The following is a 15,156-nucleotide window of genomic DNA, read 5'->3' on the forward strand; positions in this document are numbered from 1 at the left end:
ATAAGGCGGTTGTACTTCCTTGGCTTCTGTAACTTTTTTTCTTTAAATCCTAGCAGCCTGAAAGAGCCAATTACGTACTTAAGTTAGAGTCCTGGTTTTGCCACCAAGTAGCTAAGAAATTAAATAAATCACCTCTTGCTTTATGCCTGAGTTTTCTTCCATGTAAAGGACGTCAGTGATATCTAGTGTACCTTCCATGCTGAAATATAGTAAATTCATTTTGCTGTAGTAAGTGAGGGAAACTAAAACTGGAGACAGTAGAGTTAAACTATGTTGCCATTTTATTCCTGAGTTATATTTAAACTATAATGCCTACTTCAGTATAAACTTACTTTACTTTCCTAATAATAGTAAGACACTAAATTATTTAGGAATCAAATTTTAAGGAGAGATATACAGATTAGAATTGGCTGAGTATTTCTTACATGTAAGTATCTGTTCTACCCTGAAATAAATGAAGTAGGAAGTCAAGAATGTCTAATTTTAGAAGTGTCTTAAGGTAGTTGTGATGCTTATAATGGTCTGTGTCATACACAGACAGGAGGACATTCTAAACTTAAGTGACTTTTAGGATCACTTCATGATTAAGGTAACTCCTGTTTGTTCCTTTTTTCAGATACTATTACCAAATTAATTTTCCTAAAACCTCTTTGGTCAAGTCATTTCCCTTCTCAAAAGCCTTCAGTAATGTTCTGTCCCCCAGGATAAGTACAGAAGTATTAGTCTTCCTTTGTCCAGCTTCCCCTTCTGACTTCTTAAACTTAAATTTCTTAAAAGTGTTCCCTCTGTTTTCTTTTATGAAATTTCTCTTCCCACCAGTATGATTAACTCGTAGACCTCAAAAAAGCCCTGTTTTCCCCGCCATTGTGGTTTTGTTGTCATCGGTCTCACAGTCTTGCCAAACCTCCATCATGAGCAACACAGGTCAAGAAAGAGGACGCACCGTGTTGGAAAGAACAAGAGCTGAGAAGGAGATATTAGAATGTTCATGATGGGTTCTGCCTAGGCTAGGTGGCAGCACAGGAATGGGGAGGGCAGATTAAGGAGGTTCAAAGAGCTTACGGACTCAGTGAAGACAGGGAGAGGAGAAAACCTTGCAGGTAGGAGGCTGAGGCCAGGGAGCGTGAGATCTAACTGTAAGATGCCAGAGGAAGCATACTTTGAGGCTGAAGGTGTCTTTGAAACCAAAGATCAAAAGAAGAGGCAGGGAATGGTTGTTGGGTTCTTTGAGCCAGATTCACCTTTTTTTTTTTTTTTTTAATGTGACTCATTTAGATACAAAGATTATAGATAGTGGGAGATGAAGGGCAGGAGAAAGCTGTGAGCTGGTTAGATTCATGGAGGTAGTTTGGCAACAGTATCTTCTTGAGTGTGGTGTAAAAACAAAACAAGAAAAAGACCCGCAAAAGACATTGAAGAGCCCAACCCAAGATCCTTTTCTGTAATTCAGGATATTTAGGAAGAGGAAGGTATTTTGCTATAGGAAAATCCAGATTGAAATAAAGGGAGTGTCTACTCCCAAAAGAACAGAGTTTCCAGAAAGGAGTAGGGGAATATTGGGGCCCGGAGAGCAGCGAAGGATTTGATTTGGGTTGAAATTATACAAGGAATGGTAGAAAAGAGTAGATCATATTCGGCTCAGGTTGAAAGACAGATTTGAGTCAAATGTTGGCAGTGGAAAACTATGGCTGAAATGCTGATGTTCTGAATCTCTGGAACAAGACCTGCTCACTGGGAGGCAGAGGCAAGTGGGACTCTCCATGGTGGAGAGGACAGGCGAGGGCTTTTCTGATACCCAGTTCTTCACAGCCATCCATTGTTGGCCCTTTGTGCCAGTCGAAAACTTTTGCATGGATTCACTGTGTTCCCCTAAGTTTCTTTTAACCCATTTTTAGACTCATTTAAAGACTTGATCATTTCTGCTGAGTTTGATGCTAATTCATTGCTCTGAGACACTCTTTCCCCATGTTTATAACACAACTAACAATAATTTGATGTTAACTCTGTGTTTTGGAAGGGATACTTCCATCCCCTTTAAAAGGTGAAATATGCATTTTTTAGTACTTATTTTAAACTCATTTATAGTAACATGAATAAGAATAAAATGAGATGTTTCTTTGTCATATTTCATCCCTCCCTCTCATAGAAAAGAAAATCAGGGTTTGTCATGGCTGTCATTTCCCTTCTTGCGTTTCTGGCTACTTTCTAGCGCGTCCCTCTGTGTGATCACAGTCGCACGAGTTGGACAGACTCCACCGTGAGGTGGCAGTGACCTGTGCTGCGTGAGCACTGTAGTGAAGTCTCACCTCTTTCAAAATAGTAATTAGACCTCTGGAAGTTGATATTTTCCGACACATGGCTTCCTTTATTGATTTAGGCAACTCTGGGAAATAGTACTTCTGCTTTTATTTCAAACTTAAGAGTTTATTTTAGAAATGCCATTTTTTTGTTTCCTGAGACTCTAAAGGATATCCTTCTCTGTGATAGATGGATGACCTGTGGAGATTTCTCTAGCATGGTGACTGCTTCTGCCAAGACCTCCACTGGCATTCCCCAGCCTTCTAATTACTGTCACGTGTCGCTGAGCGATGGGGCTGCATTCTGAGAAATGCACCATTAAGTGATTTCAGTGCTGTGTGAACTTGCACTTGCACGAACCGAGATCGTATAGCCTGCTAGACACCCAGGCTGTGTGGGCCAGCCTGGGCTCCTGGGCTGCAGACTGTACAGCATGTTCCTGTGCTGAATACTGGAGGCAGTCGTGACGCAGTATTTGTGTATCTAAACTTATCTAAACATACAAAAGGTACAGTAAAATTAAGATATAATCTTTTGGGACCACCATTTGACATGCAGTCTGTCGTCATAGGACGCATGACTGTATATTATCTTTGTTCTTTGTGTGAGCATCTGTCATTTTGAAATGCTCTCTCTTAACAAAGGGAATCATGATTCATTGAATTTCTATCTTTCAGAGAAAGTATATGTTGTTATTTTTTTTTTTCCCCAGAGTATAGACTAGTGGGAAACACACAAAAGAGCTAGACTGCTAGACCATCCAAGTATGAATAGTGGATGCCTCCAGCTGCTCCTGGGGGTGGGGAGGGTGGAGGAGGAAGAGTGGTAGCAAAAGGCCATTCACCAGCTACAGGGATGGTCCCGTCAAGAAGGGAGGGGAAGCCATCCGAGGACTGTATCTGGGTAAGTATCTCATCTTGCCACAAACTAAGAATCGTTTCTTTGTAAATTCATGTTTATAAGGAAGATTCAGTTTTCAGCAACATAAAAACCTTTAAAAAATCATATGAAAATAGTATTAAATAACAGAAATTGTCAGTTAGTAGCAACCAAAAATTGCTTTTAGTTCAGGAAATACATTTGACCCTTGAACAATGCAGGGGTTAGGGCCATCATAGTCAAACATCTGCATGTAACTTTTGACTCTCCAAAAACTTATCTACTAATAGCCTACTATTGACTATTTTATGTCCATTAGTGAAAACTATATCCTGAAATTCAAGAGTTCATCATAAACAATAAATTCAAGTTAAAATGAAAAGAAAACCCTAAGGTTTTCAGTATCAGTTTCAGTTTTTCCTCTTCTTTAACATGGACAATGTAATAAAGCATTAACAATAACATAATAGTCCATTAACACATATTTTGTATGTTTTATGTTTTATATACTGTATTATAATTAAAGTAAGCTAGAGAAAAGAAAATGTTACTAAGGAAATCATAAGGAAGAGAGAATGTATTTACTATTCACTCATTAAGTAGATCATCACAAAGGTCTTCACCCTTATCTTCACCTTGAGTAGGTTGAGGAGGTGGAGGAAGAGGAGGAATTGGTCTTGCTGTCTCTGAGGTAGCAGAGGTAGAAGAAAATGTGCATGTAAGTGACCTGCACATTTCAAACCCCTGTCATTCTAGGATCAAAAGTGTTTCCCCCTCAGGCAGCCCCTCTGTTGGCCCCTGTGAAAGAGGAATGCCATTAATTCAAGCATAACAGGGATGATTTGAAATGGCCACCTACTTATTGTGGGGAGAAAATCCATTTGGGCGTCTAGAAGGTTTTCTGTAGTTTCAAAAATATCAAGCTGTGGGAGTTATAAAACTCCACTTATAGAAATTATACTTCTTAGCATTAAATTTTAGACCTTTCAAGAGAAAAGTATGAATACATGTTTTAGGTTCACAGTTCTTTTACATCCATTAGTGAAAATTATATCTAAGCATATCATCCTAAAATTCAAGATTTCATCATAAACAAGTTCAAGTTACAATGGGGGAAAAAATAAGGTTTTTAGTATCAGTTCCCGTTTCTCGTCTTCTTGAACACAGGTGATATAAGAAAATGAGGTCTTATTTTGGTTTAGATTATTTAATTAGATTTTCAGGAAATTAGGTAGCTTTCCTCCTGACTCTGAGAATACAAGAAATTAATATTAGGCCAATTTTTTGAAAAAAAATCATCACCAGGAATTTAGTCAATTAAATTTAAAAAACATGTGAAAGTTAATACAAGTTCGTTTTTATATATACATTTTTTTTTTTTTACTTACAAAGCCTTTTTTAAGCAAATCATTTGGTTTTTCATGGTAATTAAGCAATCTTTTGCCTGGAAATTTTATTTTTCATATTTTGTTATTTCAAAGATTTTTTTTATCTTTGAAGAAGTGACATTTTCCTGGATTAGCAAATTATTAAAAAGAACATCCTTTCTATGATTTTTTTTTCTTTATTGAAGAAAGCAAACATTTGTATACTCACACACTGAAGGGAAAAAGTGCAAGTGTTAGAAGGTAATTAGAACTGTTAGGATAATTGCCTTTTATGGATACATTATGCTTCGGTTGTTTACTGCTAAATGAAATGTAAAAGTGTATATATTAGACTAAGGAATAATGTAGAAAGTAGATCTAAATACAAGGGAAATTGTGTTTTGTGTGAAAATTTGTAGATGGGTCTAAATTAATAAGAATAAGTTAAGTATATACACACAAATGTTTGCATATGTGTGCATATCGCATATATTAATACATACACACACACCAGATACACTGAAATCAGTCTATACTTAGTGTCAAAACTTTGTGGTGGTAAAACGAATGAAATTTACCCTTTGTGATAGCTCATTCTGCTGTGTTTCAGTAATGTGTTGCTGTGAATCCAGAGGACATTGTCAATTACAGAATTTTTCTCATGTTCTTGTGGTTACCTGGTGCTTCAGAGAAAAGGGCCTCGCTCATCTCCTCACTTTTCGTGTCTGGGAGTGTCATTTGGTTTCATTAGCAGAACTCATTCTGACAGGCTCACCGAATCTCAGAAATGGCCTTCTTTCAGTGACCCGGTGCCTCGTGCGCGCAGCTTAGTGACCTTGTTGTGACTCAGTAACAGCAAGAAAGAGCATCCCATGTCTACGTGACCACAAATACCAGGGGCACAGATTGTCCACCACCAACGCCAGTCTGTGCCCTCACACGGAGCCCTCGCCGGAGAACAGGCACATGACAAGATGAAAAACTGCTGCTCATAGTACTTCTGTAGTTCTGCTTTCTATTTCATTTTATTTTAAATATGCTTCTTAAACCCCTGGCTTTTTTGGATTAAATGAAGCCATCTTCTCATTTAAAGCTGTTTATACTCAATTCAGAGTATGAAACATTGCTTCAAATCCAACAAGGAGAAATCTCCCTAACTCTTTGACTAACACTTGGGGACTTGAATCTCTGTCAGGCCAGCCACTGTCATTGATAACCTAGCTTACTTTGGTAGGATTTACTTGACTTAATTTGGTAGTTTTAAAATTAACTTAGAGCAAAACCTTCCGAGGAATCTGTGACAATAATGGTTAAATACTTAAGTGTCAGAGAAGGAAATAATTTCTCCTAAGCTTTGAAAGAGGATTATTGCTAATTATTTTTAAGGTAAGTGTAGAACTGAAGATATATCAATTTTAAAGCCTTTTAAATTAGAATTATAATTGAAAATGCCACTCCCCACCCCCCCCAAAAAAAAAACCCTCCAACTTTTTAGATACCTAGAGATAGGAAAAACATTGCATTTACCAGAATTCATCTCAGAGTGAATAGTAAAGTTAGTTGGAAACACTCCTGAGATGGATGTGACTTCAAGGTATCATCAAATAACAAAAGATGGTGCCTAAAATGTCTTCTGAGAAGTATAGCCTGTTAACTGGGATCACTTTTTCTGTTTTAGTACTGAAATGAAATTTTACAGTAAACTTGAGATGGTCCCTGAAATGCTGTGTTGCTAGAAAAAGATGTAATTGGTCGAAGGGGTGGGTGGGTGGACAGGAAGAATAAAAACGCAGAACTCCTGCTGGCTGATGGATGACACAATGGGTAATTAGGGTTTTGCTCCTGAGTATTTGATATAAGTGCCCTAATTTACCTTACCTATTAATAAAAAGCAATCTTAAGAAAAATATTAGAGGGTCATCAATTTTTTGTATAAACACATTCTTTCCGGTACAGCCAAATGGAACAGATTTCTGCATTCAGATTGGTACAGGACAAAACAGAAGCCAGAGAGCAGGAGGAGAGCTGGCAACAGAGTTACGTAAGATAAACGGATGATCAATATCACTGTTGGTTCCATTTGATCACTAGAAATGCAGCGCTGATGTTTGAAAGAACATCTGTCTGTCCATGCAAATAACCTGGATATGATCACAGGTTCCAAAGAAACCGCATAGGAGAGGGCTTGAGGGAATGGCTCTGGCTCTCTTCGTTTTCCTTTGTCGTGTAGCCGCCCAACACTCATGCATGGATAGGGTTCGGTGGCTCCTCTGTTGCCCATATTTATGTGAAATTAGAGTAGCTATGGTGAAGTGTTCATTATATAAACTGATAGATACAGATTTTTTTTGCTACATTCATCTAGAAATTAGAACCAGTGGGGTAGCTCTGTTTCTTGCTGATTCCTGAGAGTGTTCATTTAAGCAGGTTTTTAATTGAAGTGGATCAAATATGTTATTATATAAACCATATATTCATTATTTCAAGTGTTTTACACAGTATGTGACACTTTATCCTTAAAAAATACACACACAACACACACATATAGGTATAACACTTTCTAATTGCATAACAAAAACCAGTTTACAAAGCCTATTCAGATATGCTTTGGGGTTGGGAAAACAGGTTCCCAGGGGCAAGTATTATCAGTCCACTTTACATGTGAGGTTGCTGAGATAGGTGGTATCACCTGAACTAGACCCCAAAACTTGATAGCTCAGGGGGTCCCTGCACTACATTTGCCAAACATTCATGGAAAACCCGAGACAGAAATAGGGAAATGTGCTAGGGAAGCACAGAGATAAAACAGGCCTGGCCCCACCTCTCAAGCTCACTGTCTTAGAAAGGATGGGCATAGAAGCTATTAGGTGGCAAATGGGAAATGCTTGCTTAGTGGAGGAACCGCTAAAATGTTACGTGACCTAAGAGGAGCCAATGCTTAAGCCCATAGTGTGTCAGCAAAGGCTGAGCTAAGGAGACAGTCTTTCTGCCCAGCCTTAAAGGCCAACCAAGACTGTGCTGGGTAAAGAGGGTAGGGAGTGTTCCAGGCTGAAGGAATGGCATTCGTGGAGAGACAGAGGGGTGAAAGCACTATTTTTCTAAAAGAAAATTTAATTTTAAACAATCCAGGTAAATCCATTAAGTGAAATGGAAGTGTCATATATTGGTGCCTTATAGCCTGACCTTGATAGTGTTTATTTTTCTGGCATTATTTTTATATTTGCTAAAGGGGCCACAAAACAGATAACTTTTTGGTCAAGATCCAAGTAAAACAAGAACCTGATTATTAATAATGTTAGGGATTTTAGCCAGGTGTGGTAGCATGTACCTGTATTCCTGGCTTCTTGGGAGGCTGAGGCAGGAGGATCCCTTGATCCTAGTTGAAGGCTGCAGTGAGCAATGATGGTGCTTGTGAGTAGCCAATGTATTCCAGTCTGGGCAAGATAGCAAGACCCACCTCTTAAAAATAATAACAACATTAGGGATTTGGGGGAAACCTGTAGGAACTTTATAAAATGGCAGTTGTATTTGCTGTGCATTTGTTAAAGGAAGAAACAGCACAGTGAACTGAGCTTAAGCAGAGACCCAGGTTGCTCTAGATTGGTTGTTACGTTCCCCTCCTTGTCATAGAGCATTAGACTTGTCCTCTGCGCACGTGGGGCATCTGCTACTGATGGACAGGAAATGAAACATTTATCAGAATGACACTGTTATTTTTAAGAATTTTTTAAGGAAAGGAAAAATAATCAATCCACAATAATAGGAGATCAATTCCTTAAAGAGAGGAAAAATATTGAAGTATAAACTGATGGGTAGGTTAATTTCCCTTTCTCATGTAAAATTGTTGTGACATGTTAAAAATAATTTATGTAATCATAGAAAGTAAATTGGATTTTCTTTGAACCTTTATATATGAATGTGTGGTCTTAAGATTGAATATATACTGAATATTATTCTAGAAACTGAATGATGATTCTGAATAGTATATTTGACATTCGGTTTCATTAAAGATTAATAGCATGGCCTTGTGTGTTTTACCATATCACAAAAAGCAAGATTTAGTGGCAAGGGCCCTGGAATTATATATTAGGTGGCAAGACTTCCAGTCCAAACTGTCACTCACTTGCTGACGTTTGTGCTCGCCACTGCCCACGTTAATTTTCCCATCTGTAGTAACAACAGTAATAACATCCAAAACCAGTGTACCCAGATAAATGGTAAAGATTAATGAGGTAATATCTGTGACAGGCTTTAGACTTCTTAGAAAAGTACTGAATAAAGAAAAGCAACAGAAAAACCTTCCAGAGAGTGTATCATCTGTTCTCTTCATTCTTCAAGGAAGGACCACATTGAAACTCCACTGTGCAGTGGAAATCCCACTGTAAGGCAGCCAGTGACGGAGGGAGGCCCCAGCAGAGTGGGTTGACTTTGGAGTGACTTTGTTGCTCATTATTTGTGTGACTTTGGGCAAGTTATTGTACTTAATTTCACTGAATCTGTTTCATCATATATAAGTACAAATAACATACATAACTCAGACTTGTAAGAATTAAATGACATAAGTTAATTCATTCACGATTAGAAAATTATACCTAAATTTCTCTCTTTTTGTTTTGGGACACGTAGAAACATATGAAAAGCAACATTCTACTATATAACTGACAAAATGGCATGGTAGACCATAGGATTTGTTGGTAATATTTCTAATTTGGTCATTATTTCTCATAATTTCCCCATCTCTCTAGTCCTTATTCAGTATTTTTAAATTATGCAGCAGTGGAAAAGGACACACTTTTTATTTCTGTCCTATTTCTTATCCTTTTTTGACTGTCATGGAATGAAACAAGGAAGATTAGGGGTCATGCTTCACCTTTATAAAATGGACTTGAAGTTCATTATAAACACAGATGTTGACCTGTTGAGCTGGTTCTCATGAATTAAGTGCCTGCCAACCCAGAGTCACCAAGGAAAAGATCCTCCTGAGAAACTTGTTCATTATTTAAAAGGGAGGCCCTGTTACTTTTTTCCAGTAATATGGGGAAACAAGTATTAACGCTTAAACAGTCTTACTGCCAAGGAGAAGCCTTAATTTTATTAATAGCCTATATGAATCGTTTATAGTTAACTGTTGGCATTAATCTTCATTATCTATTTTTATTTAAATATTCATGGCAAAGAGTATCTGGAGTATTTGTTCTTACTACTTGAATAAAACTACCCCTACACCATTTTTTTCTTGTGTATGGCAGAGGTTTAAAGTCACCCCCATCCCTCTGTCCACATAACCATTCATGTAATTGGAATCACATTGGTGAGATTCTCAGTGTCTTTAGGTTTGCGTCTGTATGGAATGAAGGGAGAGAGGGAGTCAAGGCACGGGCTTTTCAGCAGTACAGCAAATTGTATATCTGAAGGATAATGTATATGATCAAGAAGAATTTTCCTGCTCCTGTCAATATTTAAAATTTGAGGGGAAAAAAAATCTAAGATTTCCGCAATGTTTCGCGTTGTTTTTTGTTTTAATTTTTAAGGGCCAGTGTCACCCAGGCTGTAGTGCAATGGCACAATCATAGCTCATTGCAGCCTTGAACTCCCAGGTTCAAGCGATCCTCCTGCCTCAGTCTCCGGAGTAGCTGGGAACACAGGTATGCACCACCATGCCTAGCAATTTTTTTTTTAATTTTTATTTTGTGTGGAGATGGGGTCTCACCGTGTTGCCCTGGCTGGTCTCAAACTCCTGTCCTCCAGTGATCCTACAGCTTCAGCCTCCCAAAGTGCTGGGTTTACAGGTGCGAGCCACTGTGCCCAGCCCAGGATTTTCTTTTTTAATTGAGGTTTTTTTTTTTAAAATACTTTTCTAAGACTTATACATCCATGAGAATTTTTAAAAATATATTTAAACATGAAGTGTTCTCTGTGCTACTGTGGGGTTTCGGGTGTCTTTGCGTAATCAGCTGAATCACTATTTGGTCTTAGTGTGTGTACAGCCCAGTTATGGTATATTTATATTGTGCTGCACACTATTCTTCTCCACCTTTGTTTGACAGTTTCATTCTTCAGTGTTATTGAAAGGAAAACATGCCAACTACCCAACACAGTGAAACCCATTTTGCTGTGGTGTCTGTGTGGCAGAGATGAACACCGAATCTGAATGTGCTCAGCAAAGATGGGCTTGGAGTTCTGTGTGGGACTTGTGACCTGCCAGAGCTTCCTGGACACAGTTCCAGTGGCATTGTCTAAGCCTTTTGTTTCCACTGCAGTAATGAAACTGGGTTGTAACCAGATAAACTCGGACAATAAATGCCTGGGATCCTGGCTGGAAACACCTGTCACAGGGCTTCAAGCAAAGTTGTCAGAGCCTGGGCGTCTTCGGAGTAGCAGTACCTGGTGCTTCTCCTGCCGTGTGCTATGTTGGGAAATAGTGTTTTGAAAATACTTTGTGTGCTTGGTGACAATTAAGCCTTTCTGAGCCAGGCATGTGTTGACATGGGGTGGCTGCCTCAAGCAATCCTGTAGGCGCGGTGGTATATTAGTTAGACTTATTTGGTTCCAAGTGACTGACACCAAGTGATAGTGCATAAGCATAAAAGAGACATAGAAAATAAGAATACAGGCCTGCCTCATGGGGAGGCCTGGTCTAGGACTGGGAGCCCTGCCTGGGGCTTTAGCCCATTCTCTGTGTGTCACATCTCTGCCTCCTTCATGTTTTCTTCTGTCTGAGGGCTGTCATCTCCTCTCTGTAGGCCTTGGGGGCATTACAGAGGTGTTCAAGCCTCCCAAATTGTGCCCCCAGGGACAGGGACACTTTGCATAAATTGCCCCTGGGATTTACTTCTATACATGAGAGGACCAGTTCAAAAGACTAATTGTGAACTTGGCAAAAAACCTGAAGCCATCAGTCAGATGGTGACTGTTTCTCCTGATACTTCTCTTCTGCCCTGTTACCTCCATGCACAGGTAAGAGCTTAGCCCTGAGCTGTTTAGGATGTTCCGTGCAGAGCACACAGAGACGCTTAGGAGGCATTTCCTAATTCTGTTCTACAACTCTTAATTTTTGCTCATTACTCTTCATGCATAATCTTATTTCACAGCTCATGGGACATTAGTCTTGAATCTGAATCTTAAAGGGACCTCTAAAGATCATCTTCTTGCCTCAGCCACAGTTACCTGGACAAAAACCGTAACAGGTGTCCACCCACCATTACTAGAGCACAGGCATGGCTAGGAAACGTGGGCCTTACGAAGTTAGGGACGGTCAGACAGCTCCTAGTTCCACTCTTACTCCTCCGAAGTCTGCCTCTCTGCAGCCTCCTCCCAAGGTGCACATTTTCTCTCTGGAGCACTGCAAAATAAGTCCCATCTTTAGTTGTGACCTTCAAATTCATTTATGTGAAAGAAGACACTCTGTCATTCACTTAAAGGTACTTAAATGCCTAAAGTTTACTGGGTATCACGTAAGTGCTATAGACATAAAACTTTAACATGTTTGGCAAACATTTGGAATAGAAACTGGACAAGCTTCTGAGGAAATGGGAGAGATCAGAAGAGAAATGGAAGCTTTCTACTGACGCCTGTGCCCCAGGAAGACTGGACATCATCGGTCTGATGTAGCACTGTCCCCTTACTAGAGTCGCACAGCAGTCCACAAAGTGCCCCATGTAGGAGTGAGAAGCCAGACATAAGATTCGCCCTCTAATGCGGGAGGGTGGGGTCCAGTGTGTGGAGGGAAGGAAAGAACAAGAGTCTCGGGGTTATAGGTGACAGCAAGAATCATTGATGGAATAAACCAGGCCACTCCAGCTGGGGAAGGAAAGAAGGAAAAGTCAGGGAGGAAGGGTGCTGATAGCTGGAAGAAATGGATAAACTAACGGAAATGGAAGAGTCGGTGGAATTGGAAGGGACCTTAGTCCCAGCTAATAATGAATTACTTGTATGTTCTCAAGAGCATGGGTTATTGAAATCATGTACTAAAGTAAGAGAGATGTGGGGGGGGGGGTTCTGATTGGTTTCAAAACAGAGCATACTGGGTCTTATTATCTATGTTTAACTTAGAATAATAATAGCTATAGTTTTCATTTTTAAGTAAAATCGGCATATGCGAGTTTGTATTCATAACTTGGCATAAAGGATTTCATTTCAAGAACTAACTAAATTTGATTTTTAAAGTTCATTGCAGTTAATTGCAGTACAAAGAAACAGTTTTAGAGTATTCTGTTGTTTTTCCTCAGAATTGGACTGAGTGATGTGAGGAGAGTCTTAAAAAATTAAATGCAAAAGTTCAGTGTTAAGCAATTTTTGAGAAGCTCATATTTTCAATCAGAAGAAAAATTTTAAAAATTATAGAAGCCAACTGGAATTGAACATTTGAATAGTTGCTATGGATAATGCACAACATGAATAATTAATAATTCTTTACCAATTTATAATGGTAAATTATCAAAGTACACACATACACACATCTCTGGCTTTAGGTTTATCCTGTCCTCAATGAAGGCATTTTTCTAATATGTGTTTTAATCGTAAGAGAGCTAAGTCAGTAACCAGTCTGACTGTTTCAACTTACATACTCATGATCCTGGGCTAGATGCACGCCTTCGTGCCGACACTGTGGATTCATTGGCGAAAAGAACATGGCAGAGGCTATACTTGCTCTTAGGAAATTTCACATTGGTCTGTGTATTATGAGGGCAGAAGTGATTTTTTTCATATCTGGTAGAGATGAGCTCTGTTTTTGTTTATTTCTTTGTTTTTAATTTCTGCCCCTTTTAGTATTAGTAATCTTATTTGTTGATCTGAGCATTGCTAGTTGATTTTTTCTTTTATTTCAGGTCACTGGTAATTGAGATGTCAGATTCTGGCAGCCATATCATTGGGTTGATCTCTAGCATTAGGCCCACTTTCTCTTGGGGCCTTATCGATTATTTGCAGTTTGGGCTGTCACTCTTACCACCCCATGGCTGTGGGCATTTCTGTCAAAGAGGACTGTGAGTTGAGAATGTAGGTGGCAGTTTCATGGCTTATCAGGGTGACCATGTAATGTGTCATCCAAACCAGGGTACTTTGGGGTATTAATGATGCCAGGACAACAGGCTTAAACCCACTGCTAACTGGGACACAGGGGCACTCTACTTATAAGCAGCCATTTTGTAGTTCAAAGTCTTAAATTGTCCATGTTTCAGCAAATCCATCCCTTACATAAACCTGCACTTCTCCAGCCAGGAAACCTGTGTCATATGTTAATGCGTGGAAGTAATCGGGTAAAAGTGGTACCTATCTAGCATAGCAATTTTAATCAGTGATAAATAGTGATCGGTGCTTTTTTGTGTTAGATAAACATACTTTTATGGTACATGAACCAATCAATCTCTGAATATTTTAAGACAGAATTTTGGGTCTTCAGAGAAATATCGTGTTTGCTGAAAGTTGCTTATTATAGCATCCCCAGACCTCTCTATTCTCTCTCTTCCACTGCTGGTTGTACTTTTGTCTGGTTGCACTTTTAAATGTTTGAAAAGAGCTGACTTAAGTGACCTTAGATTTTGAAGGTGAGAAAAGCTGATGAACTCTGTTCTGTAAACATGTGGACAGCCTATTGCTGTTCCTTTTCCTAACAGACACATAAAGGTCATGGCTGGAGGAATGGGGAAGACCTTTCCATCTCTTGAAAATCTGCCTGATTTGGTACAGAGGAGATTTCTTCTTTGTGTTAATCACTTTCTTGTCTTTAAAGCTTCTTGTAAAAGGTAAATATACTCAAGGAAGGGATTCATTGATTCATTTAACAATTATTTCTGGTGTGTTTGTATGCTACATCTGTATTTCATATAATATAAAGTATTTTACAATATTAAAAACATAAGAAATTATTTCAACAGCTGGTACCAGATTAGGGAAGGAACTTTGTTTGGAAAAGTATCTTGGTAAGTTCTTGGTATAACTTAGAACCTGAGGCCGTGGGTTTTCAGGTGAGAAGAAAACAAAGGTAGCTAAACCATTCCAGATAAGACAGGGACTTGAAGATGGGATGAGTAGGGCTGAGCTTTAGAAAAAAAAAAAAATGGCCAGGGGATTCTTTTCAATATTTAGTCATCAGCTACATGGGTCTGTGATGAAGTCCTTCCTGTCTGCTCCCTGAGAACTTCAGTACTATGTCTGCACATACAAATGCCTGTGTCCGAGGGATTTTCAAGGGATAGCAAAGGGAGAAAGGTGCATTTTCAGGGAATGTCTGTGAAGTCCTGGTGCACTTGAACAGTCACAAGATTCATCTAAGAAACAACCGAGCCAGGACTCACAGTTGGAGGAAAGGAGCAAATGTATTCCCACCTACTCAAAAATCCTTAGAGAAATTGCTGGGCTCAGATGTAGGGCACCCTCAGACCAAAGTGCAGGGTTGAAGACATTGTCTTTTGTATTGCAGAGGCAGGGTATGTTAGCTTACCTTGGGGTTGCAAGTTTACAAGATTTTTTTTTTCTTTGCCTCCTTGGATGATACAATCTGAGGATGCCCTGGCTGTCAGGGAAAATTTTAAAGAAGTGGAAGTAGATGGTATCAAACACCACCTTCTTTTCCATTTGCTTAGACCAAGTCCAAGGCCATGAATCTTTTGAC

The 15,156-nt window shown here is 39.1% G+C and overlaps 1 protein-coding gene across 8 annotated transcripts in view; it reads left to right on the forward strand.

The window, feature by feature from the left end:
• PTPRM (protein tyrosine phosphatase receptor type M) overlaps positions 1 to 15,156 on the forward strand; it is a 762,555-nt gene that overhangs the window by 390,589 nt on the left and 356,810 nt on the right. The gene's annotated exons all lie outside the window — the stretch shown is intronic.

The sequence above is a fragment of the Eulemur rufifrons genome, chromosome 5, assembly GCF_041146395.1.
Source record: "Eulemur rufifrons isolate Redbay chromosome 5, OSU_ERuf_1, whole genome shotgun sequence".
Lineage (NCBI taxonomy): Eukaryota > Metazoa > Chordata > Mammalia > Primates > Lemuridae > Eulemur > Eulemur rufifrons.